This window comes from Schistocerca nitens, chromosome 10 (genome assembly GCF_023898315.1).
Source record: "Schistocerca nitens isolate TAMUIC-IGC-003100 chromosome 10, iqSchNite1.1, whole genome shotgun sequence".
Lineage (NCBI taxonomy): Eukaryota > Metazoa > Arthropoda > Insecta > Orthoptera > Acrididae > Schistocerca > Schistocerca nitens.
The window spans coordinates 46,974,542-47,000,838 of NC_064623.1; the positions used below are offsets into that span (position 1 = coordinate 46,974,542).

The 26,297-nt window shown below is 43.3% G+C and overlaps 1 protein-coding gene across 1 annotated transcript in view; it reads right to left on the reverse strand.

Annotated features, from left to right (window-relative positions):
- Positions 1 to 26,297, reverse strand: part of LOC126210054 (RAC serine/threonine-protein kinase) — a 708,536-nt gene that overhangs the window by 384,780 nt on the left and 297,459 nt on the right. The window lies entirely within an intron of this gene.

The window sequence follows — 26,297 nt, forward strand, 5'->3', positions numbered from 1 at the left end:
TTACACGGCGTGGCGTGATATTTTGATATAATGTTGCAGATATGTCCTGTATTTTTTTTTTTTTTTTGACAGTTCACACCGTAGATATTGACGTGGTAAAACGGATAGCTTTTTTTTAAAAAAAATTCTGAACAACCGGTATTTTTCGCTATTTATTTGGTCTCGATTATATCAGATGTTTTTATTTTTTTTACTAACAACTAGGTAAAAAAAATCGAAATATCAAAACAAAAAAAGGTTCAAATGGCTCTGAGAACTATGGGACTTAACATCTATGGTCATCAGTCCCCTAGAACTTAGAACTACTTAAACCTAACTAACCTAAGGACATCACACAACACCCAGTCATCACGAGGCAGAGAAAATCCCTGACCCCGCCGGGAATCGAACCCGGGCGCGGGAAGCGAGAACGCTACCGCACGACCACGAGCTGCGGACTCTAAATATCAGTCAGCGACTGTGAAGCGAATCAAGCACTGTATCGTGTATGAGAGACAGATGCGAACGAGTGTACCGGGGCTCACCTTACCCTAGTTCACTGTAGCGCCACGTCACATTAACGCGTCCGCGTGCAGCACACAAATATTGCACCATTATTAAGCACAAAATTAAAAGTCAAAATTTTCATTTCAAAACTTTGTCAACGTATATTTTATTGTAACAACGTTTTAAATATCAAGTCTTATGGTAATTAAATCAATAGTTTCCATAAAAATACAGTTTTACAAAAAAAAAAATATGTTTGCTACATAATAAAGCTAGAAAGCCAGAGTTTGGTCAGAATGTGCCTATCGAGGTCATATAAAAGTTGTGCAAGTTTCAAAACAGAAGAATTAAAATTACAGCCAGAATCCACGTTTTTAAGAAAAACTGAAGGCGCTAAATATTAAACTTAGAAACGTAAAAATTTGTTTTATACTTCAGTTCAACCTAAAAATAGCAATTAAGAGACCACGTTAAACTATCTCTTATAGTTTTTAAGTAATTTAAGGAAAACCAAATTTGTAACTAAAATATATTCATTTGTAGTAATTAAGTACCTGTAATTTTAATGATAGAAAATTTTGGTTACAGCCCATGATAAAACCTACTAAATAATAGAGCTACATCAAATTTTAGAACCGTAATAGTAATAACATCTAATACAAGTTCGAGTAAAGGTATAGTTCAACCGTTAGCTCCACTATAAAAATTCTCGAAGGAAAAGTTTTTATTCAAGCGAGCTGAAACTTTCTCTGTGCTTTCAACCGACCTACCTGAATATGTAAATGAAGGAGATTCTAAATTAATTCATAACTTTGTTATTAAAGATTATGTGTTCGTGAAAGTGGTCGTTCTGAGCCTGCTGCCGTGGACATAAGGCAGATAACGAAAGATGTTCCCTCGGCCGTCCGCTGTGACACATATATGACTACTTCCCGAGAGGCAGGGAAAAGGTTCACAACGCACTCGGCCACTGTAAGATCCACGTCTGTTAAACCGTGGATCGCGCTCTGCCCCGGATAACGTCAGAGACGGACTGTGACAAATCGCTTATTTGCGGTAAAAACTGTTACTGTACTCGCGAGGACTGTACACCGTCCTGGATCACTTAGATTTCGCTAAAGTAACTGTTAGTGTGCCGGCCGCGAAATGACAAATCCGCGTGGCAAGTGGTGTTCATTATTTCCACTTTTGTGGAGAGTATTTATGTCGAACACTTATTTCAGTATTAGTAGTCATCGCGAATGACTACTTGGTAGGAACGTACCGTAGAGGTCGCCTCTGAACTGATAATAGTGCTGTTTAAGATAGAAAGATTTACTGTCAATTGAACATAGTGACTTTCAAAGTATTGTGCGAGAGATACTTTACTAAATATATGTATGAACTAGAACGTTATAGTTTCATTTATAATCATAGGACTATGATCCCGCTAAGTACAAGGAGAATAGAACATTTCTTTCAGTGGGCTGGACCAAAATGTGGCAGTGCAGACTGGAATGTTCTCCATCGCTTTCTGGCTGACCACACAAATAGTTGCCAGGCTCGCGTGAAAAAGGCGACGAACAAAGACATCAGTAAGCAACCACCATCACTATAATTTAACCCGCCGCCACACAACTGCAGCAGTGTTAAAATATGTGGTTTTCGAATAAACAAAGAAAGTAATTTTTATTTGTAAATTTTCCATTCATTTGAAGTAAACTGGAAAAGTAATCACAGCTATTTTAATAACAATTTCGACAGACACGAGCAACAAACGCGTGATATAAGAATTGGTTCACCACTGCTGTGACAAAGATGTCCCTATTGCCGCGTGGCTGGTGTATTGGATGATACGCTTGCACTTGCAATGTGCGAGACGTGCCCCATCTGGTCTATACGGTAGTTTCACGTTGTCGTCACCGGACATCAGATATATTATAGAATGGCACTGTCCCTAGTCTGGAAGTATTTTATAAAGTGTGGGATCAATGAAGTACAGTGCTCCATTTCCTTTAAAAGATTAAGAACAGGAGGAGCTGCAACAAACATGTGACATCATATAAACAGCAAACTTATAACAATTCATTCATAGTTTACTATCAAATCTGAAAGTAGCTTATGTGCTACCTGTGTCTACATTACATGCGCTTGTGTGCTTGTACCCTTGAAAACGGGCAAATTAACACGAAAAATATAGTTCTTCAACCTAATTTTTCACCGTTTCGCACTCACTATCCCTAATTGTGGTAATATCCTCTTTTACAACTTTTTTTTTAAAAGTAGAGTTTCAAAAAAATTGAATCAGTAGAGAATACTTCTTTATATAGTATTTACACACTTATCACGTTTCGTGAAACACCGTACCGTGGACGGACAAAGTTTTCTTTTATTTGCCTATTTAAAGTAGTATTGTCAAATGTTTTTTATTCCAGTCTCTGATCACAATATCAATTCTTCAGACGATGACTGGTTTCAGTCCGTAATCACCATCCTCAGATCTAAAGTATATAAATATGTACATCTAGTGAGCAGTGTGTCTTTCAACATAAAACAGCAATACGTATCGCAATATACTGTCACAAAACTAGGGAAATGTACAGATAAAACATGGTATAACGTACCTTTTTTACACCATGTCGTAAAGTGATAAAGCCATAATGGCATCATCAAAACATATTTTAAAAAATCAGCACTGCATCGTCACATGGATCTAAAATAAGGTGTAGAAAAGGCCACATCGTCCACATAGTGATTACTGCAACTGGCTACTGAAGTACAGTAGAACCAGAAACCTGTTTGCTTACATCCTCCCTAGATGTCACTACTATAGGCTTACTTAGATGTAGTCATCATTTACACAAAAAACATAATCTGATAAAAACACATTAGGTAAAATGCATGTAGCAGACTTATTAAAATTGATGACTATCATAGAAACCAATTGTGATACATTAAAAGATGAATGCAGTTACCCATATAAAATTATTAAAAGGAAATATATGAAGAGAACAGGTCCGGCCCTTTTTTTATGGTGTAGTATTTTGATTTTGTGTATCTTGAAACTCAGGGATTCAAAAATTTTCAATCTTTGTCCGAATTATATGTGTACTACAGGAAGATAAAATGGCTCTGAGGACTATGGGACTTAACATTTAAGGTCATCAGTCCCCTAGAACTTGGAATTACTGAAACCTAACTAGCCTAAGGGCATCACACCCATCCATGCTCGAGGCAGGATTCGGACATGCGACCGTAGCGGTCGCGCGGTTCCAGACTGAAGCGCCTAGAACCGCTCGGCCACACCGGCCGGCTACTACAGGAAGTAATGTGAATAAAAAACTAAAAATTGGTTATTTCACAAATCGGTTATTTTGGACGGTTTTAAAAGTCAGTTTAAACTGACTCTAAAAAAACGGTATAACCGAAAACCGGTTGTTTTGCCGTTAACTGCTATCCCTACACACCATATCCGCATCCAGCGACGCCTATCAATGAGGATGAAGCGGTGGTCGGTCGGTACCGTTGGGTCTTCCGAGTCCTATTCGGACGAAGAGAGGAGAAGAAGCAGTCTACGCGTATACAGGACTTGTTTCTTCTAAACACGGTAACGGAAAGTTGTTGTTGCTGAGCGGGTGGTGTTGTGGGTGTGTGAAGGTTGCCCCAGAGGAGTGTCACTGTCCACTGGCCTTTGCCGCAGGAAGCGTAAACAAAAGGGGAGCCGAGAAACGTGCGCGCCGGACTTGGGAGTTCGGTGACACGCCGCCAGGTTTTCTGCCGGTAAACATCCTGTTTGCTGGCCGCCGCGGCTAACGCTGCCTCACGCTGTCCTATCGCAGCGCGCACACACGCACGCACGTACTCACGTGTGTCCTATGCTGTTTATAACACTGCAGGCTCCTCTACAGAGATTGTTATTGTTATTGTTGTGGTCTTCAGTCCTGAGACTGGTTTGATGCAGCTCTCCATGCTACTCTATCCAGTGCAAGCTGCTTCATCTCCCAGTACGTACTGCAGCCTACATCCTTCTGAATCTGTTTAGTGTATTCATCTCTCGGTCTCTATGATTTTTACCCTCCACGATGCCCTCCAATACTAAATTGGTGATCCCTTGATGCCTCAGAACATGTCCTACCAACCCATCCCTTCTTCTAGTCAAGTTGTGCCACAAACTCCTCTTCTCCCCAATTCTATTCAATAGCTCCTCATTAGTTATGTGATCTACCCATCTAATCTTCGGCATTCTTCTGTAGCATCACATTTCGAAAGCTTCTATTCTCTTCTTGTCTAAACTATTTATCGTCCATCTTTCACTTCCATACAAGGCTACACTCCATAAAAATACTTTCAGAAACGACTTCCTCACACTTAAATCCATGCTCGATGTTAACAAATTTCTCTTCTTCAGAAACGCTTTCCCTGCCATTGCCAGTCTACATTTTGTATCCTCTCTACTTCGACCACCATCAGTTATTTTGCACCCCAAATAGCAAAACTCCTTTACTACTTTAAGTGTCTCTTTTACTAATCTAATTCCCTCAGCATCATCCGACTCAATTATACATTCCATTATCCTCGTTTTGCTTTTGTTGATGTTGATCTTATATCCTTTTTTCAAGACACTGTCCATTCCGTTCAACTGCTCTTCCAAGTCCTTTGCTGTGTCTGACAGAATTACAATGTCATCGGCGAACCTCAAAGTTTTTATTTCTTCTCCATGGATTTTAATACCTACTCCAAACTTTTCTTTTGTTTCCTTTACTACTTGCTCAATATACAGATTGAATAACATCGGGGAGAGACTACAACCCTGTCTCACTCCCTTCCCAACCACTGCTTCCCTTTCATGTTCCTCGACTCTTATAACTGCCATCTGGTTTCTGTACAAATTGTAAATAGCCTTTCGGTCCCTGTATTTTACCCTGCCACCTTTAGAATGTGAAAGAGAGTATTCCAGTCAACATTGTCAAAAGGTTTCTCTAAGTCTACAAATGCTAGAAACGTAGGTTTGCCTTTTCTTAATCTAGGTTCTAAGATAAGCCGTAGGGTCAGTATTGCCTCACGTGTTCCAACATATCTACGGAATCCAAACTGATCTTCCCTGAGGTGGGCTTCTACCAGTTTTTCCACTCGTCTGTTTTGGAAAAAACTGACCTACTGTACATGAAGATTAAGTAATTGACCATGTTCTTTTCTCTTTTTTGTACACTGAAGCGCCAAAGAAACTAGTATAGGCATGCGTATTCAATAACCGAGACATGTAAACAGGCAGAATACGGCCGTGCGATCGACAACGCCTATTTAAGACAACCGTCTGGCGCAGTTCTTAGATCGGTGGCTGCTGCTAAAATGGCAGATTTAAGTGAGGCTGAACGTGGTGTTATAGTCGGCGCACGAGCGATGGCTCACAGCAACTTCGAGGTAGCGATAAACGAGCATTTCACGAATGTTCGGTGAACATCAATATTCTGGCAAAACACCAAATCTCCGACATCGCTGCGGCCGGAACAAGATCCTGCAAGAATGGCGCCAACGAAGATTGAAGACAATCGTTCCAAGTGACAGAAGTGCAACCCTTCCGCAAACTGCTGCAGATTTCAATGCTGGGCCTTCAACAAGTGTCAGCGTGCGAACCATTCTACGAAATATAATCGATATGGGCTTTCGGAGCCGATGGCCCACTCGTGTACCCTTGAAGACTGCACCACACAAAGATTTACGCCTCACCTGGGCCCGTCAACACGGACATTGGACTGTTGATGACTGGAAACATGTAGCATGGTCGGACGAGTCTCGTTTCAAGCTGTATCGAACGGATGGACGTGTACGGGTATGGAGGCAACCTCATGAATCCATGGACCGTGCATGTCAGCGGGGGATTGTTCAAGCTGGTGGAGCCTCTGTAATGGTGTCGGGTGGAGCGATATGGGACTCCTGATACGTCTAGATACGACACTGACAGGTGACACCTACGTAAGCACCCTGTCTGATCACCTGCATCTTTCATGTCCATTGTGCATTCCGACGGACTTGGACAATTCCAGCACGACAATGCGACACCGCACACGCTCAGAATTGCTGCTACAGAGTGGCTCCAGTAACATTCTTCTGGGTTTGAACACTTCCGATGGCCACCGAACTCCCCCACACGGGAACACTATTGAGTATGTCTGTGATGCCTTACAAAGTAATGTTCAGAAGAGATCTCCACCCCCTCGTACTCTTACGGATTTATGAATAGACCTTCAGAATTCATGGTGTGGAGAATTAATGGTATGAATTCCCTCCAGCACTACTTCAGACATTAGTTGAGTCCATGCCACGTCGTGCTGCGGGACTTCTGCGTGCTACGCGATATTAGGCGGTGTACCAGCTTCTTTGGCTCTTCAGTATATATTGCGCGCCAGAACGTAATAATTTTAAGAAACACAGCAACCAGCCACTGTTTTGCGTCCAGGGGACCGGCAGGGAGTCCGCCACAATTTATGTGGTGGGGGAACCAGCGCATGCGCATTGGTTGCTACACATTCGTTATCTGTTGGCATTTCAGCGAATATGGACCTTCGGTCAGTTGAACACACGTCTTTACGACACCTTTGCTGCAGACGATCATTCGGTAGTGCATACGCAGCAAATATTTCGCAATCAGGTCAATATTGGTCGACACGGTGCTATCCCATCTCGCCCAACAATAATAAAGTGGTTCAACAACTTCAAAAAGGTGAGACCTGCACCAGCTCGGCGAGGTGTTCGGACAATCAGAACAGCAGAAAATAACGAAGAAGTTCGACAAGCCGTGGAGGACAGCCCTCGGCGTTCAACGGTACGACACGCTCGCGCTTTTCAGACAGGCCAGTTCGCTGCTTTTTGCCCTTTGACCTCCACTTTCATCCTTTTAAAATCAAGGTGGTTTAACAACTGAAACGAAATGGCTATTGTGGCGGCACATGTTTGCAGAAAGCACGCTGGAAACCTTGGAAAATGAGTGTACAGTGATAGTAATTGACAGTGCGGAAATAAGGAATGCAAACGTTAACACTCGGGATACAGAAGGAGGCTCATTTGTAATTGATAATGCTCCTATAACTAAGAAAAACAAAGGTCAATCATACATTGCTCAAATCACAAGCTACTGTGGTTCAAGCGGTGATCCAGGTACGACGTATATCTCCGAAACAAGGAATAAAGTTTGTTTGGCCACAAGTGCCAGACATTCATTCGATAAAGGAAAAACAGATAAGTCAGTTCTAACAGCACCAGATGTTTTGAAACGAGGATTAGTTTTAATGGGTTGAGGTGTTCCCTCAACGAAATTTGGAGCTATGTGTGTGGCACTCCAGCCTAGTATCTTTTATTACTACATATTTATTAATTTTGACGCCAGACGACACTTGATTTATCCACCGTATTAGGTTTTTTTATGGGGCTTAAAAAGCACTTAATAAAACTTTGGATCAATTTATTTAGTTCTTCGTGATCTAAGCTTCATTTTGTTTTGAAATTCTGACCACAAACGGAATGGCAGTGAAAGTATAGGCCGATCAGCGTATCCCGAATCCATGCTAACTTTGATAATGTTCCCCGCTACATCCTGTGCAGTTTACAAAATGTATTGTACTAATAAGTATGTTCACTAACATAAACATCATTGAACCTAAAAAATAGTCATGATAATCACGTTTAAATGTCAAAATCGTTCAAAGTATATCCGGTTTACGGTATGTTGCGCAAAACTAGTGCAGTATCCGCCATATTGCCGACTGGCATCTTCGTTCACGTCGAAAAATTACGTGTATGGTTCAAAAATTACCTTTTATTTACAGGTTCTGAATGTATTATTTCTAGTTTAAGCTCCTCTATGATTAATAAACTGCAACTGCTTAGCATGAATGTACTGAGTCCTTTGCGTGGTTATCAAATAAGCACAGTAGCAACTGGTTAACTAAACTATACTGAATATTACAAAAATAATATAGTACATTCAATACAAAAGAATTCATATAACATGTTTTACTCACAGTTGGAGTAACATTACAAAGAATAAAGGCAGGATAACTGAATTACATAATGCAGAAGTACGTGCTAAGTGCACTGGATGTGCTCATATTAGTTATGACGAAACAAATATTTGCTTTTTTATTTATAAGTACAAAGATGCTACTCTGTTTGATTATATTGTTTATTATTACAGGCGTGATTGCCATCGTCTGGGTATATCAGGAGATCTTGATATCCACACGACATTGATATCTCAGTTGCTGTCGCATTTTTGTATATCTTTGCTCCTTTGACGTTGTTTGAACTCCAGCTGATGTTAAACTTTTGTTGGAGCAGTTACTTGTGTAGCCGTCGAATTATGTAACTTTATTTCATTCTGACATTTCGTGACAGCTGTATTGACATCGCTGACTCAATTGTGTTATGTAAGTTTATTTCATAATGACGTTTCGTGACGGATGTAGTGACAGTTGAGTCAGCGATGTCAATACAGCTGTCACGAAATGTCATTATTATATATAGTTAACATCTACTATAGCCCCAACAACGTCAAAGGATCAAACATATACAACAGTGTGACAGCAACTGAGACATCAATGTCGTGTGGATATCGAGACCATATGATATAACTTGGCAGTCACGGTGAAACAGCCGTATAGTAATAAATAGTATTATGAAACAGAGCATTGTCATTCGTCGCAAATATAGTATATATTTCCCGTCGTTTCGTTTCCCAACGCGGGGAAGGATGGGGCATACTGCGAGACTATTAACACCTCCGCAGTTTCGGAAGACATCTGCGCAAAAACTACGAGACGTACGGAAACCAGACAAACATCAGTAGACAGATCATCTCTCCAAGTTTTTAACTGGAATTAGGGGGCATATTCCAGTTACCCAATACATCGGAAGACAAATATTACAGATAAAGTGAAATACATCTACATCTACATTTATACTCCGCAAGCCACCCAACGGTGTGTGGCGGAGGGCACTTTACGTGTCACTGTCATTTTCTGTTCCAGTCGCGTATGGTACGCGGGAAGAACGACAGTCTGAAAGCCTCCGTGCGGGCTCGAATCTCTCTAATTTTACATTCGTGATCTCCTCGGGAGGTATAAGTAGGGGGAAGCAATATATTCGATACCTCATCCAGAAACGCACCCTCTCGAAACCTGGACAGCAAGCTACACCGCGATGCAGAGCGCCTCTCTTGCAGAGTCTGCCACTTGAGATTGCTAAACATCTACGTAACGCTATCACGCTTACCAAATAACCCTGTGACGAAACGCGCCGCTCTTCTTTGGATCTTCTCTATCTCCTCCGTCAACCCGATCTGGTACGGATCCCACACTGATGAGCAATACTCAAGTATAGGTCGAACGAGTGTTTTGTAAGCCACCTCCTTTGTTGATGAACTACATTTTCTCAGGACTCTCCCAATGAATCTCAACCTGGTACCCGCCTTACCAACAATTAATTTTATATGATCATTCCACTTCAAATCGTTCCGCACGCATACTCCGAGATATTTTACAGAAGTAACTGCTACCAGTGTTTGTTCCGCAATCATATAATCATACAATAAAGGATCCTTCTTTCTATGTATTCGCAATACATTACATTTGTCTATGTTAAGGGTCAGTTGCCACTCCCTGCACTAAGTGCCTATCCGCTGCAGATCTTCCTGCATTTCGCTACAATTTTCTAATGCTGCAACTTCTCTGTATACTACAGCATCATCCGCAAAAAGCCGCATAGAACTTCCGACTCTATCTATTTGTTCACAATTATTTAGTTAAAATAAGTACACCTTTTACTGTAATTGACTTAAATTTTGGACACAGACAAGCGTAGTGCATACATACCAATTTTATAAAAATTATACTGCTTTTGCTATAAGGGTACAGAAATTTGTACTTACGGATAATCAAAACTGACAGTTGTTACTCATGTGTTTAAACTACGGTTGGTTCTATGGCCATGAAACGAAAACCCAAACTAAACGAATAAAAAAATCTCAAAATAAACGAATAAAAAATCTTACATCACAGGTGCTCAATATGAGCACCGTTTGTCACGCAGCCACGTCAAAACTTGCACACAGTCCGGGAAGGCTCGACAGCAACCCGCTTTGCAAACCTGTTCATTCGGTTGCCTATCTGCAGGAGCTATCGAGTTCGATGCGGAGCGGAGCGGAGGGTTAGCAACGAAACCTACAAGTGCAAAACGTAATTGTAAGAACTGCGGAGACTATTTAGCTGGCTTCCTTTTTATCAGGAGACACTGGCAGTAAAAACATGCAGCGAACTGCCATTGGCTCTCTGATAACCCGTCGTGGGTCACAGACGTCTCAATGGTAGTAAAGAGGTTGCACGGTTTCGACCAGCCACTGGTCATATTCACATTGTCAGTAGATAAAAAGTGGGGCAAAAAATCATTATAGAGTCTATGGAATCGGCAAAGTACCTTTGTAGTGAGGTAAAAGAATAAAATTATACCAAAAGGCACGTATTCCAAGTGGTACCTCCCCCTTGCGTTGTTAAGAATGACGAAGGCACCACTACTTCGAGCCACAGGTTTTGTAGTAGGAATGAACATGAACGAGTACCGATAGACAACGATAGGCTTCCACTCCGATTACAAAACCTGGATCTATAGCTGCGTTATTGACGACAACGCACGGTAAACCACTTGCACCACGTGACTTTACGTGTAATTTTATTCTTCTGTATCACTACACAGTTATTTGACAGATTTTGTAGACCAATGGAAGGCATAACGTCAGTAGATGAGTCCACGATCATGTTATGGTACTTTATTTGTACAGGTCCGTCTTGATCACATAAATTGTACATTTCACAATTATCAGTTTCGGCCATTGCCTTCTTCAGATCATAAACATATTCTGATGTAGGTATCAATGTCAAAATCTATACATCAAGGTACACGGAAAGTGCTCACTTAGTAGGTACCCAGATATACAGATTTTGACGTTGATATCTGCATCACAATATTTTTATGATCCGAAGAAGGCAATGGCCGAGGGTGGTATTTGTGAAACGTACAATTTATGTAATCAACACGGACCTTTACAAATATTTTCTAGACTCTATAACGTTTCTTTGCCTGCTTTATTTCATCTACTGAAAGTCTGAAAGTGACCAGTGCATGGTCGAATGCATTTACAGGATTGTGAAATTGTCACTCTAGTGTGTCGTAAAAATTTTGAAAAAAGAAATAAAACAGCTATCATTAATATTCGGCCAATCACTCACTGCATCGATTGATTCATTACATAACAAACATACATGAAAATGCTCCTAATCGCGTGACGGCGTGAACTGAGTTCGCTTGTGAAACAGCCCAACCTTTTTTTTTTTTTTTTTAATTTAATAGAAAGCAGCAAAATGAAGTTTCTTCCCGCATAAGAAAATATACCGGGTGAGGAAAAATTCGCGCAAACCCACTTCGCAGTGCGATACCTCACAACTAACTACATAAAATGTCTTTCACAAAATTTCGTCCTGCGCATATTTCGGCAGTAAATGGGCGTTAAAGATTGGCAGTCTGCCAACACTACAATGACACTTACGGTAACTAACACTGACGGGATATAGCAGTAGTGTTGTGCAGTTTGTATAGTGGATAGTGTTTTGGGTTAGCACGCATGAGGTCGAGGATTCGATTCTGGGTCGAGGCTTATTCATTTTTATTTGCTAAATGTTGTCCGCGTGGTACGGTATCTGGCGTCTTAAGCGTCCCACAGCCTTTACAACTGGTCTTCTACAAAACATTTGCAGTTGCGTAAAACGAACACAGAAATGGAGATACACTCCTTTTCATTGGCCAGCTTTTAAAGAAGCCTTTTGAACGTCGTGGACGCGAATTGTTTCGCGTCAGTGCATCTACTAGATTCCAAACTAATTTTGTGTGTACCTCCCCTAATGGTGTCATTGATTAATACAAACTATTATTCTTGCCACATTCAGGTCCATTACATTTCGTTAACGCCTTACATCAACAGCTGGGGTAGAAACGTGCTTTGCAAATAATTTCGATGGGATCAGTCAGGGAGGATACACACAAAACAAGTCTGGAATCCAGTAGATGCAGTGCCGCGAAGCAATTGGCGTCCACGAAGTACAAAGGGCTTCTTTAAAAGCTGGCCAATGAAAAGGACTGTATCTACATTTCTGTGTTCGTATTACACAACTGCAAATGTCTTTTCGAAGATCCACTGTAACCGCTATACGGCGATTAAGACGCCAGGTACCGTGCCACGGTGACTACATTTAGCAAATAAAAACCAACACGCCTCAACCCAGAATCGAACCCTCGACCTCCTGCACGCTAACCGAAAACGCTATCCACTACACCAACAGCACAGCACTACTGCTATATGGTTTCACAGGTAGTGGTTATCGTATATGTGATTACAGTGCCGCCAGTTTGCCAGTCTTTTAACGTCCATTTACTACCTGAAATACGCGCAGGATGGAATTTTGTAAGACATTTTTATATTGCTAGTTGTGTGGGATCGCACTGCGAAGTCAGTTTGTGCGAATTTTTCTTCACCTAGTATATTAGAGACAAAAAAGCATGTTATTTTTCTGCCAGCAGGACTAGATAGTTAATAAATTTAAATTATATCTTAAAATTATAACGGTAGCTCTTTGTACGCATAGTGGAAAGCAAAGAGTGTGAAATGCTCTATGAAACCGAATCTTGGTATCCTTTTGTACACGTGTGGTCATTTTGTTGAATTTGTATCTGTACAATGTGAAGATAATAAACCTGTGCGGGAGGAAGACGGATAACTTACGCATTGTCTTTGGTATTAACATCATGAACTTACAGTCAGCCGAGAACTTCGTCTCACATTCCAATGGCTGGGTGAGAGAGGCCGCGTTACACCTGATCCGTGAGTCGGGCTTCCTGTATTTATCCATTTAACGCACAGCGAGGTACTTGAGGGCAATATTATGGAAATGGAAGAGGATGTAGATGAAATGGGAGATATGATGCTGCGTGAAGAGTTTGACAGAGCATTGAAAGACCTGAGTCGAAACAAGGCACAGGGAGTAGACAACATTCCATTACAACTACTGACAGCCTTGGGAGAGCCAGTCCTGACAAAACTCTACCATCTGGTGAGCAAGATGTATGAGACAGGCGAAATACCCTCAGACTTCAAGAAGAATATAATAATTCCAATCCCAAAGAAAGCAGGTGTTGACAGATGTGAAAATTACAGAACTATCAGTTTAATAAGTCACAGCTGCAAAATACTAACGCGAATTCCATACAGACGAATGGAAAAACTGGTAGAAACCAACCTTGGGGAAGATCAGTTTGGATTCCGTAGAAATGTTGGAACACGTGAGGCAATACTGACCCTACGGCTTGGCTTAGAAGAAAGATTAAGGAAAGCCAAACCTAAGTTTCTAGCATTTGTAGACTAAGAGAATGCTTTTGACAATGTTAACTGGAACTCTCTCTTTCAAATTCAGAAGACGGCAGGGGTAAAATACAGGGAGCGAAAGGCTATTTACAATTTGTTCAGAAACCAGATAGCAGTTATAATAGTCGAGGGGCATGAAAGGGAAGCAGTGGTTGTAAAGGGAGTGAGACAGGGTAGTAGCCTCTCCCCAATGTTACTCAATCTGTATATTGAGCAAGCAGTAAAGGAAACAAAAGAAAAATTCGAAGTAGGTATTAAAATCCATGGAGAAGAAATAAAAACTTTGAGGTTCGCCGATGACATTGTAATTCTGTCAGACACAGCAAAGGACCTGGAAGAGCAGTTGAATGGAATGGATAGCGTCTTGAAAGGAGGATATAAGATGAACATCAACAAAAGCAAAACGAGGATAATGGAATGCAGTCGAATGAAGTCGGATGATGCTGAGGGAATTAGATTAGGAAATGAGACAAAGTAGTAAAGGAGTTTTGCTATTTGGGGAGCAAAATAATTGATGATGGTCGAAGTAGAGAGGATATAAAATGTAGACTGGCAATAGCAAGGAAAGCGTTTCTGAAGAAGAGAAATTTGTTAACATCGAGTATAGATTTAAGTGTCAGGAAGTCATTTCTGAAAGTATTTGTATGGAGTGTAGCCATGTATGGAAGTGAAACATGGACGATAAATAGTATGGACAAGAAGAGAATAGAAGCTTTGGAAATGTGGTGTTACAGAAGAATGATGAAGATTAGATGGGTAGATCACATAACTAATGAGAAGGTATTGAACAGAATAGGGGAGAAGAGGAGTTTGTGGCACATCGTGACTAGAAGAAGGGATGGGTTGGTAGGACATGTTCTGAGGCATCAAGGAATCACCAATTTGGTATTGGACGGCAGCGTGGAGGGTAAAAATCGTAGAGGGAGACCAAGAGATGAGTACACTAAACAGATTCAGAAGGATGTAGGCTGCAGTACATACTGGGAGATGAAGAAGCTTGCACAGGGTAGAGTAGCATGGAGAGCTGCATGAAACCAGTCTCTGGACTGAAGACCACCACAACAACAACAACAACAACAACGCACAGCTTATCCACGTAGGCTAATACACGGTTTAATTTGATTATTTCAAAGTTGATTACAAATTAATCACAAATTACAGAGAATTTACATAAAATAAAACATTTCTTGCATGTTTCTCTCTGAAACTCCTGTTCTCTAAAACTTGTGGATTACACACAGCCTGCAGTCTGGAACCGCGAGACCGCTACTGTCGCATGTTCGAATCCTGCCTCGGGCATGGATGTGTGTGATGTCCTTAGGTTAGTTAGGTTTAACTAGTTCTAAGTTCTAGGGGACTAATGACCTCAGAAGTTGAGTCTCATAGTGCTCAGAGCCATTTTTTTGATTACACACAAAGCAGAACCACGAAATATGGAAATATCACAAACACAACGCATTACCATGCTTAATACGGTGCAGGAAAACTGTTGGCATCTGAAAGAGCTTCCAGTCGTCTCGGAATAATTCATGGAAGCTCACTGGAGAACAAACATTGTACCACGGGCTGGACCTGATCAACCAAAGTGTTCACATAATCGTTGGCAATAACGTCCTCGCAAAGGTACTACGGTTCCCATTGGATACCATAATATGGCTGCCCAAACTATCACAGAGCCCCCGTCATGTGACGTAAACACGACCATCAGTTGAAAACGGTGCGAAATAAAACTCATTCGACCAAACGACCTTCTTCCACTGCTCCACAGGCGAGGACCTATGACTTCGGTACCACGTTTTCCTGTTCGGGTATTTGCACCACTGATGAGTGGTTTTGGAATTCCAACCCGCCCTGGAATTCCCTGATTATGGAGCTCCCTTGGCGTTGATTGGCTTTTGACAGGGTTCGCGAGTGCGACATTCAATTCTGCAGCGACTTTGCAGCTGTTGCCCTCTTATTTTTCGTCGCATTCCACTTCAAAAATGGTTCAAATGGATCTGAGCACTACGGGACTTAACATGTGAGGTCATCAGTCCCCTAGAACTTATAAGGGAACCTCTCCATCGCACCCCCCTCAGATTTAGTTATAAATTGACGCAGTGGACAGGCCTTGAAAAACTGAACACAGATCAATCGAGAAAACAGGAAGAAGTTGTGTGAAACTATGAAAAACATAAACAAAATATACAAACTGAGTAGTCCATGTGTAAGATAGGCAACATCAAGGACAATCTCAGCTGAGGAACGCCGTGGTCTCGTGGTTAGAGTAAGCAGCTGCGGAGTGAGAGGTCCTTGGTTCGAATCCTCCCTCGGGTGAAAATTTCACTTTCTTTATTTTCGCAAAGTTACGATCTGTCCGTTCATTCATTGACGTCTCTGTTCACTGTAATAAGTTAAGTGTCTGTGTTTTGCGACCGCACCGCAAAACCGTGCGATTAGTAGACGAAAGGACGTGCCTCTCCAATAGGAACCGAAAACATTTGATCGCACGGTCATAGATCAACCGATTCCTCCACAGGAAAACACGTCTGATATATTCTATACGACACTGGTGACGGCATGTGCGTCACATGACAGGAATATGTTGTCGACCCACCTAACTTGCACACTTGTCGAATGGGTAAAAAGATTCTTCTACCTTGCCCGATTTAGGTTTTCTTGTGGATGTGATAATCACTCCCAAAAAAGTGATGAAAACATAAGAGTTTGTCACATAAACTGCAACAAATGAATGCAACAGTTTCACAGTCGCACAGTTTTCCCTGTGCTCTGTCAAAACATATGTATTTTACGTTTTCAAATGTTTCCGTGTGTAGGCCGTCAAATCCTGCATATGTCCAAGCAAATCTAAACATGTCCTGGAATTTTGGAGAGCGAAGTTGATTATGTGTGAGTGCCTGAACTTTAATAATTGTCTGAAAATAAAAAAATTAAACTTTTCACTGGTGGGAAGATTTGAACCAAAGACATCTCGTTCCGCAGTTGCTCACGCTAACCACGGGACCATGGCGCTCGCAAGCTGATACTCTCCTAGATGTTGCATACCTTGCGCATGGCCTACTCAGTTTGTATATTTTGCTTATTTTTTTCATAGTTCCACACAACTTCTTCCTGTTTTCTCGATTGATCTGTGTTCAGTTTTCCAAGGCCTATCCCTGTGCCAACTTATAACTAAATCTGAGGGGGGTGCGATGGGGAGGTTCCCTTGTTAGAACTACTTAAACCTAACTAACCTAAGGCCATCACACACATCCATGCCCGAGGCATGACTCGAACCTGCGACCATAACAGTCGCGCGGTACCGGACTGAAGCGCCTAGAACCACTCGGCCACGGATGCCGGCGCATTCGACTTCAATTAGCACTCGTCACCACCACTAAACACACAGTTTCGTCCGTGTTGTGACTTTGCGGACGACGTTTTCCCCATTTCCGTGTATGTGATACAAGTCTTCGATGCTGTGCCTCTTGAACCACCACACACTTCGGCTACCTTGATTACTGAAGTACCCACCATACGAGCCCCAACAATCTGCCAACATGCCTTTCTCGCGGTGCTTCCGTACTTCTGTGCACCGCCGTATCTCTGACATATACCGAGTCGTCCTTAAATGGGATAACGGTGAGGATACGTTGTTGTTGCCCGTATCGCCGACCTCCACGTCAACAGTAAGTGCAGTCTGACCGAACAGCGCACTGCAATTAGTACTCCAAAGGTTAAATGCCGGCTGACACGCACGCCTCTAGTACCCCCTCTCACTGCTGCCAGTACAAGCGGGAAGGGGAACAGAGGAGCAACTACCTGCCTCGCTGTGTTATGGCTGATTACGTCTCCAGATTGCTACCTCATTCGTGAACAATGGTCGTTCTGTCGTATTACAAATTTGCATCACAACATGGGGCGGGTACGGCAGTAGTTAAAATCCACTCTTACTTATTTGTTAGTGTCATAAATACACTATCGGATCGAACCTGTCCGGAATTGACCCCCAGATGTCACGAGCAGCGAAGTCGTCAGTATAAAAGGAGATGATGAGTACTGTGCTGTCAGCAGAGATTAGATTAGATTTACTTTCATTCCAATTGATTCGTAATGAGGAGGTCCTCTAGGATGCAGAACATGTCAAAAAAACAATGATACATGACAAATATTTACAACTGAGACAAATAAGCTAATGTACCTTGCACAGGTCCCAAGTGGAATGATCGTCTTTTTTTTTTAATGAACACTATATGGGAGGATCATTTAACAACACTCATTTACTAATATCGCATTAATGCACTGAATTAAAAAAATGTTTTTTATTTATAAGGTAAATGTAAATGTCGTGTGACTAGGGCCCCCCGTCGGGTAGACCGTTCGCCGGGAGCAAGTCTTTCGATTTGACGCCACTTCGGCTACTTGTGTGTGGATGGGGATGAAATGATGATGATTATGCCAACACAACACCCAGTCCCTGTGCGGGCCCTTAGGATTGACATTCTGTCCCGCTGACCACTCAGCTACCGGAGGCGGACATTTATAAGGTAATAAACATATAATAGAACTACTAAAATACTTATTTACAATGAACACATTACTGCACTGAAATGGTGCGGAAGTTAAATTGTACTTTACACACACGCGCAGTTAGGTCTACTGAGAAATTCATCAGTGGAGTAGAAAGGCTTGGCCACCAATAAATCCTTACTGAATTTCATTGGTTGTTAAGCTTTTTATGGCTGCTGGCAAGTTATTCCTGAATAAGGCACACCTTTTTGTACAAGAGTAAGTGACCTTAAATCCTAGTGAAGATTATTCTTATTTCCACTATTGATTCCATGACCTGAGCTGTTGGTTTGGAAAAGTGATATATTTTTAATGACAAATTTCATTAAGGATTAAAGATATTGGGAAGCAGTAGTAATACCGCTAGTCACCTAAACAGTCCTCTGCAGAATGTTCTTGAGTTCACACCTTATATAACTCTTACTGCACGTTTTTGTACCCGGATAACTTTAGCTTGGCTTGATGAACTACCCCAAAAAATAATCCCATATGACATTATGAAGTGAAAGTAAGCATAGTACGCCAACTTTTTCATTTTTATATCCCCTATGTCTGACAGAATTCGCATTGCAAACAGAGATTTGTTAAGACGCTTCAGCAGTTCTGTGGTGTGCTCCTCCCAGTTGAATTTATTAAGAAGCTGTAATCCCAAGAATTTAACACTGTCCACTTCTTCTATCTGCTTGTCATCATATATTAGGCAAAGCATATGTTAGGCAAGCAGGATCAGCAAAGTGGGTCTCTCAGGAGAGCGAAATGCCTTCGAACATGGAGTAGTCATTGGATGTCACGTGAGTAACATATCCATCAGGGACATTTCACCCCTTCTTAAGCTGCCCAGGTGGACTGTTGATGTTGTGATTGTGGAGTGGAAACACGAAGAAACAATCACAGATAAACGAAGGCAACGGAGGTCTCATATAGTGACAGGGGGGTCCATCGAGCATTGCGGAGGGTGGTTGTAAAAAAATAAAAATAAAAAATAAAAATAGTACGAACTCAGCAGAAGTAATCACTCGTCACTTCCAAAGTGATATCAGTAGTCGAGCTAGCACAGTGATTGCGCTTATGGAGTTAAAAAGAATGTAATACAATGTTCCAGCAGTCATTGCTGGAGTCGAAGCTAAACTAAGCTTGACGTCGTCTAAAGAGAGACGGCGCTAGACAGTGGAAGACTCGAAACGAGTGATTTGGAGTGATGAACCAAGATACACCCTGTCGCAATCCAATGGAAGGGTTTGCGTCTATCGAACGCCTGGAGAGTGTTACCTCCCATCATGTGTAGACCAGCAGTGAGGTACAGAAGATGATGGTAATACACTCATGCTCAAAAATTAAGGATAATGCTGATACAAAATGGTGAAGCAACGCTCCGGTGGGCGGTTTGCGGGTTTAAATCACCTCGGGGTCTGACCATGCGGTGCATGTGACCTGCGGTCGCCGCACGGTGGCGCCGGCAGCAGTCCACATACGCAGAGCTGTGTCGGTGCATGTCAGAGTACGGTGTAGCGAGTATGTGTGCAGACGTTTTGCGACGTGCTAATGGTGACTGTGTGTTGAAAATGGCTCAAAGAACACATATTGATGACGTTATGAGGGGTAGAATACTAGGGCGACTGGAAGCTGGTCAAACACAGCAGGTCGTAGCACGGGCCCTCCGTGTGCCTCAAAGTGTGATCTCAAGATTATGACAACGGTTCCAGCAGACAGGAAACGTTTCCAGGCGCTACAGCTCGGGACGTCCACACTGTACAACACAACAAGAAGACCGATATCTCACCATCAGTGCCCGCAGACGACCACGGAGTACTGCAGATAGCCTTTGCTCAATACCTTACCTCAGCCACTGGAACAGTTGTCTCCAGACACACATTCTACAGACGACAGAACAGACATGGTTTATTCGCCAGGTGCATTCCACTGACCTCTGGTCACAGGAGAGCCCGTAAAGCCTGGTGTCAAGAACATAGTACATGGTCATTGGAAAAGTGGTCCCAGGTCATGTTCACGGACGAGTCCAGGTATAGTCTGAACAGCGATTCTCGCCGGGTTTTCATCTGGCGTGAACCAGGAACCAGATACCAACCCCTTAATGTGCTTGAAAGGGAACTGCATGGAGGGCGTGGTTTGATGGTGTGGGGTGGGATTATGATTGGTGCACGTACACCCCTGCGTGTCTTTGATAGAGGAACTGTAACAGGTCAGGTGTATCGGGACGTCATTTTGCACCAGTATGTCCGCCTTTTCAGGGGTGCAGTGGATCCCACCTTCCTCCTGAGGGATGATAACGCACGGCCCCACCGAGCTGCCACCGTGGAGGAGTACCTTGAAACAGAAGATATCAGGCGAATGGAGTGGCCAGCCTGTTCTCCAGACCTACAACCTATCGAGCACGCCTGGGCTGCTCTCGGTCGACGTATTGCTGCACTTCTACAAACGCTTCAGGAGCTCCGACAGGTACTGGTGCAAGAAGGGGAGGCTATACCCCAGCTGCTGCTCGACCACCTGATCCAGAGTATGCCAACCTATTGTGCGGTCTGTGTACGTGTGCATGGTGATCATATCCCATGCGCAGGAAACAATGGCGTTTTGCAGCACAAGTGTTTCGGGACAGTTTTTTCAACTTATCACCAATACCTGTGTCGTGTGTGTTCCGTATGTGCCTATGCTATTAGCGCCAGTTTTGTATAGTGCCACGTAGTGTGGCACCACATTCTGCAATTATCTTTAATTTATGAGGATGAGTATATAATGAACTGTTACGTCGTAAAGAAAAAAAATTAACTTGACCTCTGACTTTGACACAGACAAGACAGGTACTGCATTTAAACTCTCGTTTGATTTTTTGCCTAGATGCATAAAATTTTATACCTGTCTAATACAAAAATCTGTGAAAAATTTCATAATAGATGGCTTCGTGGCTAATGAGAGACCGGGTTAGATACAGGATGAGTTGGCGGTCGGAGGTTTCCGTTTCTCCAGGTCTCAGAGATCGCCAGACAAAGTCGGAGAAAACTGCTACAACTCGCCATAAAAACTCTGTCTGTCGTGGCAGCTAAAGTACTCACAGTCGCCTTAAGATTTTTTGGAAATTCTCTTTCAGAATGAGAAGGTTGAACAACAGTGGCAGTATGATATCTTCTGTCTATCAAACTGGTCGCTTAGGGAACGTCTGTAACACACGTGCTGACGGCGAAATATTGCGCCTCGTTCGGGCCGTGATAGTAGCAGATTCGCCCACTATTTGCGAAGAAATCACTATGCACTGTATTGCTAAACACGCTAATAGTTTTTATGAAGGTCCGGGAATCCAACCTCGAATAAAAGTTGGTAGACGATATTTACCTTCTGTTTCATAACACAATTGTTTTTTATTCTTGATAATTGCGACTACAAGTTGACCTCTGCACTTCAAATTACGTCTATATGCAAACTTATCTCACTTAAAAAAAAAGTGCAACCGGCATTCCTTATCTCGTATTACAATAATATTACATTACGTAGTGACATTACAATAATCACGGTGCTCTACATCATGATCATCAGTGCCCTGACGAAAAGTCAGCGAGCCAATCTCACTGGTTGTCCCCACATGCGCAGCAGTTTAAAATGCACTGAAGTCTGCCTCTATTCCCCACCAGTTTACGGATGAGGCCTGACTGTTCACGAAATTCCGGCGAGAATAGTGGGCACATCTCCATAGAGACTGAGGGGCTGCCCTGATATCAATATATAAGACTCACATTGCCAAAACATGATGAACTGACAGTGGCACAGCACAAACTTCATAAAGTGGTGGATCCTCCCGGAGGAGGAGGAAGCCATGTGTTAAAGGGCTATGTCCAATGAGCAGTCTGGTAAGCAGAACCTCCATCCAGCGGTGAGGGTGACATGAAGTCCGCCATGACCGCGTGGTAGATTTGAGCGACCGCAGTTTGTTTTCGTCAACTTCAACCATCCAGTCTCCCACTGATACATGATGCGTCTGTCAGAAAATGAGATGACGGCGTACAACACGATGGGACACTGACGGGCAACATCGTCCCGACATGCTTCGCTGGCCACTTTGTCAGCCATGTCGTTTCCCCTCATTCCGATGTGGCCATGTATCCAACAGAATACGAGGGTGGTCTGAAAAGTTCTCAGAATCACCACGAGAGGTCAGTACTAGCGCAACGAGTTGTCCACGTGATATTCATTGGACTGTTGGCTCTAAACACATGCGACGTCAGTGCTCTTGAAAGAGAGCTGCGGCGATGACGCGACTCTGTTGTTGTCCACGCTTAGTAATTTGCGAAGATGGAAAGGAATTGAGATTCGAGCAGTGATTAAGTACTTTGTAGAGAAAGGTATGAAAGCAAAGGCCATTCATGCCGATTTCCAGAATACACTGGGGGAGTCTGTTCCTTCATATTCAACTGTTGCCGAGTAGATAAATGAATTTAAATTTGGTCGGGAGAGCGTAGATGATGATCCGCGCAGTGGTCGGCCAAGGTGTGTCACTGCTCCAGAAGTAATTACAAAAGTGCACAAAGCGATCATGGAGGACCGCCGCTTGAAAGTGCGTGAAACTGCTCACACTTACCAGATGTCATCCGAAAGGGTATATCCCATTTTAAGTGAAGAACTAGAAACGAAAAAATTATCTGCCAGATGGCTGCCGCGACACTTGACGCTGGATCAAAAACGCACGATTTCCAGAATACACTGGGGGAGTCTGTTCCTTCATATTCAACTGTTGCCGAGTAGATAAATGAATTTAAATTTGGTCGGGAGAGCGTAGATGATGATCCGCGCAGTGGTCGGCCAAGGTGTGTCACTGCTCCAGAAGTAATTACAAAAGTGCACAAAGCGATCATGGAGGACCGCCGCTTGAAAGTGCGTGAAACTGCTCACACTTACCAGATGTCATCCGAAAGGGTATATCCCATTTTAAGTGAAGAACTAGAAACGAAAAAATTATCTGCCAGATGGCTGCCGCGACACTTGACGCTGGATCAAAAACGCACGAGAATGGACATTTCGGAACAACCTTTGGCCTGTCTTTAGGAGAAACGAACATGATTTTTTGCGCCGGTTTGTGACCACAGATGAAACTTGGGTGCACTACTTTACACCAGACACATGGCAACAGTCAAAGGAGTGGAAACATGCTGACTCTCCGCCACCAAAGAAAGCGAAGACAATTCCTTCGGCAAGAAAGGTCATGGCATCAGTGTTCTGGGATGCGAAGGGGATTCTGATTGTAGATTATCTCCACAATGGGCAAACAATTACTGGAGAATACTATGCTAACCTCCTTGACAAATTGCAACATATGATACGCGATAAACGGCCAGGTTTAGCAAGGAAGAAAGTCATATTCCATAACACAATACGCGCCCGCACACATGTGCCGTCACCAAGGCAAAATTACACGAACTAAGGTATGAAATGTTGCCACACCCGCCTTATTCACCTGATATGGCTCCGCCAGACTCCCATCTCTTCCCAAAACTAGCTATAAAATTATTTGTGACCTAGGTTAGTTAATCACACATGAATTATCAGTTACATGCGCCCCATGTTTTTCGCTCTATTTTTACAGGGTATTGTCACAATTATTAAAAACTCACAAGCAGAAGCATTCAGAACTATCTATATGGGATTAGGAATCTGTGTGGGACTAGGATAAATTATTGTTAAACAGAGTTATAAAAAAGTGGCTGGTTGCTCTTATCTTCTCTGCAAGAATCAGTCTGTATTTTGTATAGGACCACGGGCTTAAAATGCGAGTTTTCGAGAAAATAGAACTACACTCCTGGAAATTGAAATAAGAACACCGTGAATTCATTGTCCCAGGAAGGGGAAACTTTATTGACACATTCCTGGGGTCAGATACATCACATGATCACACTGACAGAACCACAGGCACATAGACACAGGCAACAGAGCATGCACAATGTCGGCACTAGTACAGTGTATATCCACCTTTCGCAGCAATGCAGGCTGCTATTCTCCCATGGAGACGATCGTAGAGATGCTGGATGTAGTCCTGTGGAACGGCTTGCCATGCCATTTCCACCTGGCGCCTCAGTTGGACCAGCGTTCGTGCCGGACGTGCAGACCGCGTGAGACGACGCTTCATCCAGTCCCAAACATGCTCAATGCGGGACAGATCCGGAGATCTTGCTGGCCAGGGTAGTTGACTTACACCTTCTAGAGCACGTTGGGTGGCACGGGATACATGCGGACGTGCATTGTCCTGTTGGAACAGCAAGTTCCCTTGCCGGTCTAGGAATGGTAGAACGATGGGTTCGATGACGGTTTGGATGTACCGTGCACTATTCAGTGTCCCCTCGACGATCACCAGTGGTGTACGGCCAGTGTAGGAGATCGCTCCCCACACCATGATGCCGGGTGTTGGCCCTGTGTGCCTCGGTCGTATGCAGTCCTGATTGTGGCGCTCACCTGCACGGCGCCAAACACGCATACGACCATCATTGGCACCAAGGCAGAAGCGACTCTCATCGCTGAAGACGACACGTCTCCATTCGTCCCTCCATTCACGCCTGTCGCGACACCACTGGAGGCGGGCTGCACGATGTTGGGGCGTGAGCGGAAGACGGCCTAACGGTGTGCGGGACCGTAGCCCAGCTTCATGGAGACGGTTGCGAATGGTCCTCGCCGATACCCCAGGAGCAACAGTGTCCCTAATTTGCTGGGAAGTGGCGGTGCGGTCCCCTACGGCACTGCGTAGGATCCTACGGTCTTGGCGTGCATCCGTGCGTCGCTGCGGTCCGGTCCCAGGTCGACGGGCACGTGCACCTTCCGCCGACCACTGGCGACAACATCGATGTACTGTGGAGACCTCACGCCCCACGTGTTGAGCAATTCGGCGGTACGTCCACCCGGCCTCCCGCATGCCCACTATACGCCCTCGCTCAAAGTCCGTCAACTGCACATACGGTTCACGTCCACGCTGTCGCGGCATGCTACCAGTGTTAAAGACTGCGATGGAGCTCCGTATGCCACGGCAAACTGGCTGACACTGACGGCGGCGGTGCGCAAATGCTGCGCAGCTAGCGCCATTCGACGGCCAACACCGCGGTTCCTGGTGTGTCCGCTGTGCCGTGCGTGTGATCATAGCTTGTACAGCCCTCTCGCAGTGTCCGGAGCAAGTATGGTGGGTCTGACACACCGGTGTCAATGTGTTCTTTTTTCCATTTCCAGGAGTGTATTTAGTTCGTTTTAAAAATGTATTATATTAAAAAGTTTTTCATTTAAGTAATTATCTTTTTTCTCTGCCTGTTTTGATGCATCTAACGGAGAATTCCTTCCTGAGCGAACGTCTTCATTTCTGGTAGTACTTGCACATAACGTCCTCACTTGGTTGTTGGACATACAGTAACCACTGTCTTCCCCTACACTATTTCTAGTAACGTGGAAGCTATCCCCACATGACTATCATTTGCAGATGTTTCTCTCCTCGCCTATCGTGAGGTGGACATCCTCATTTCATATCTTATCAGCCCATTTAATTACCAACATCCTTCCATACTACGTTTCCAACTGTTCGATTATGTTGTTGCTGTTTTTTTTCCGGTTTCCCCACAGTCATGATTCACTTTAGTACTGTAACATCTGACAGAACAGTTCTTACGACGTCTGATCTGCTTCGGCACTAAACAATCGTCGACGGCGTACGTTATTTGTGGCGTACAAAAAGCACATTTTACGCAACATATCAAGTATCAAACAAGTTTTATGATTTGTTTAGGGAAAGGCAAGCTCTGGTACTGCTACGATAGCATCGCTCCACCACACGCCCTCTTGCCAGGTG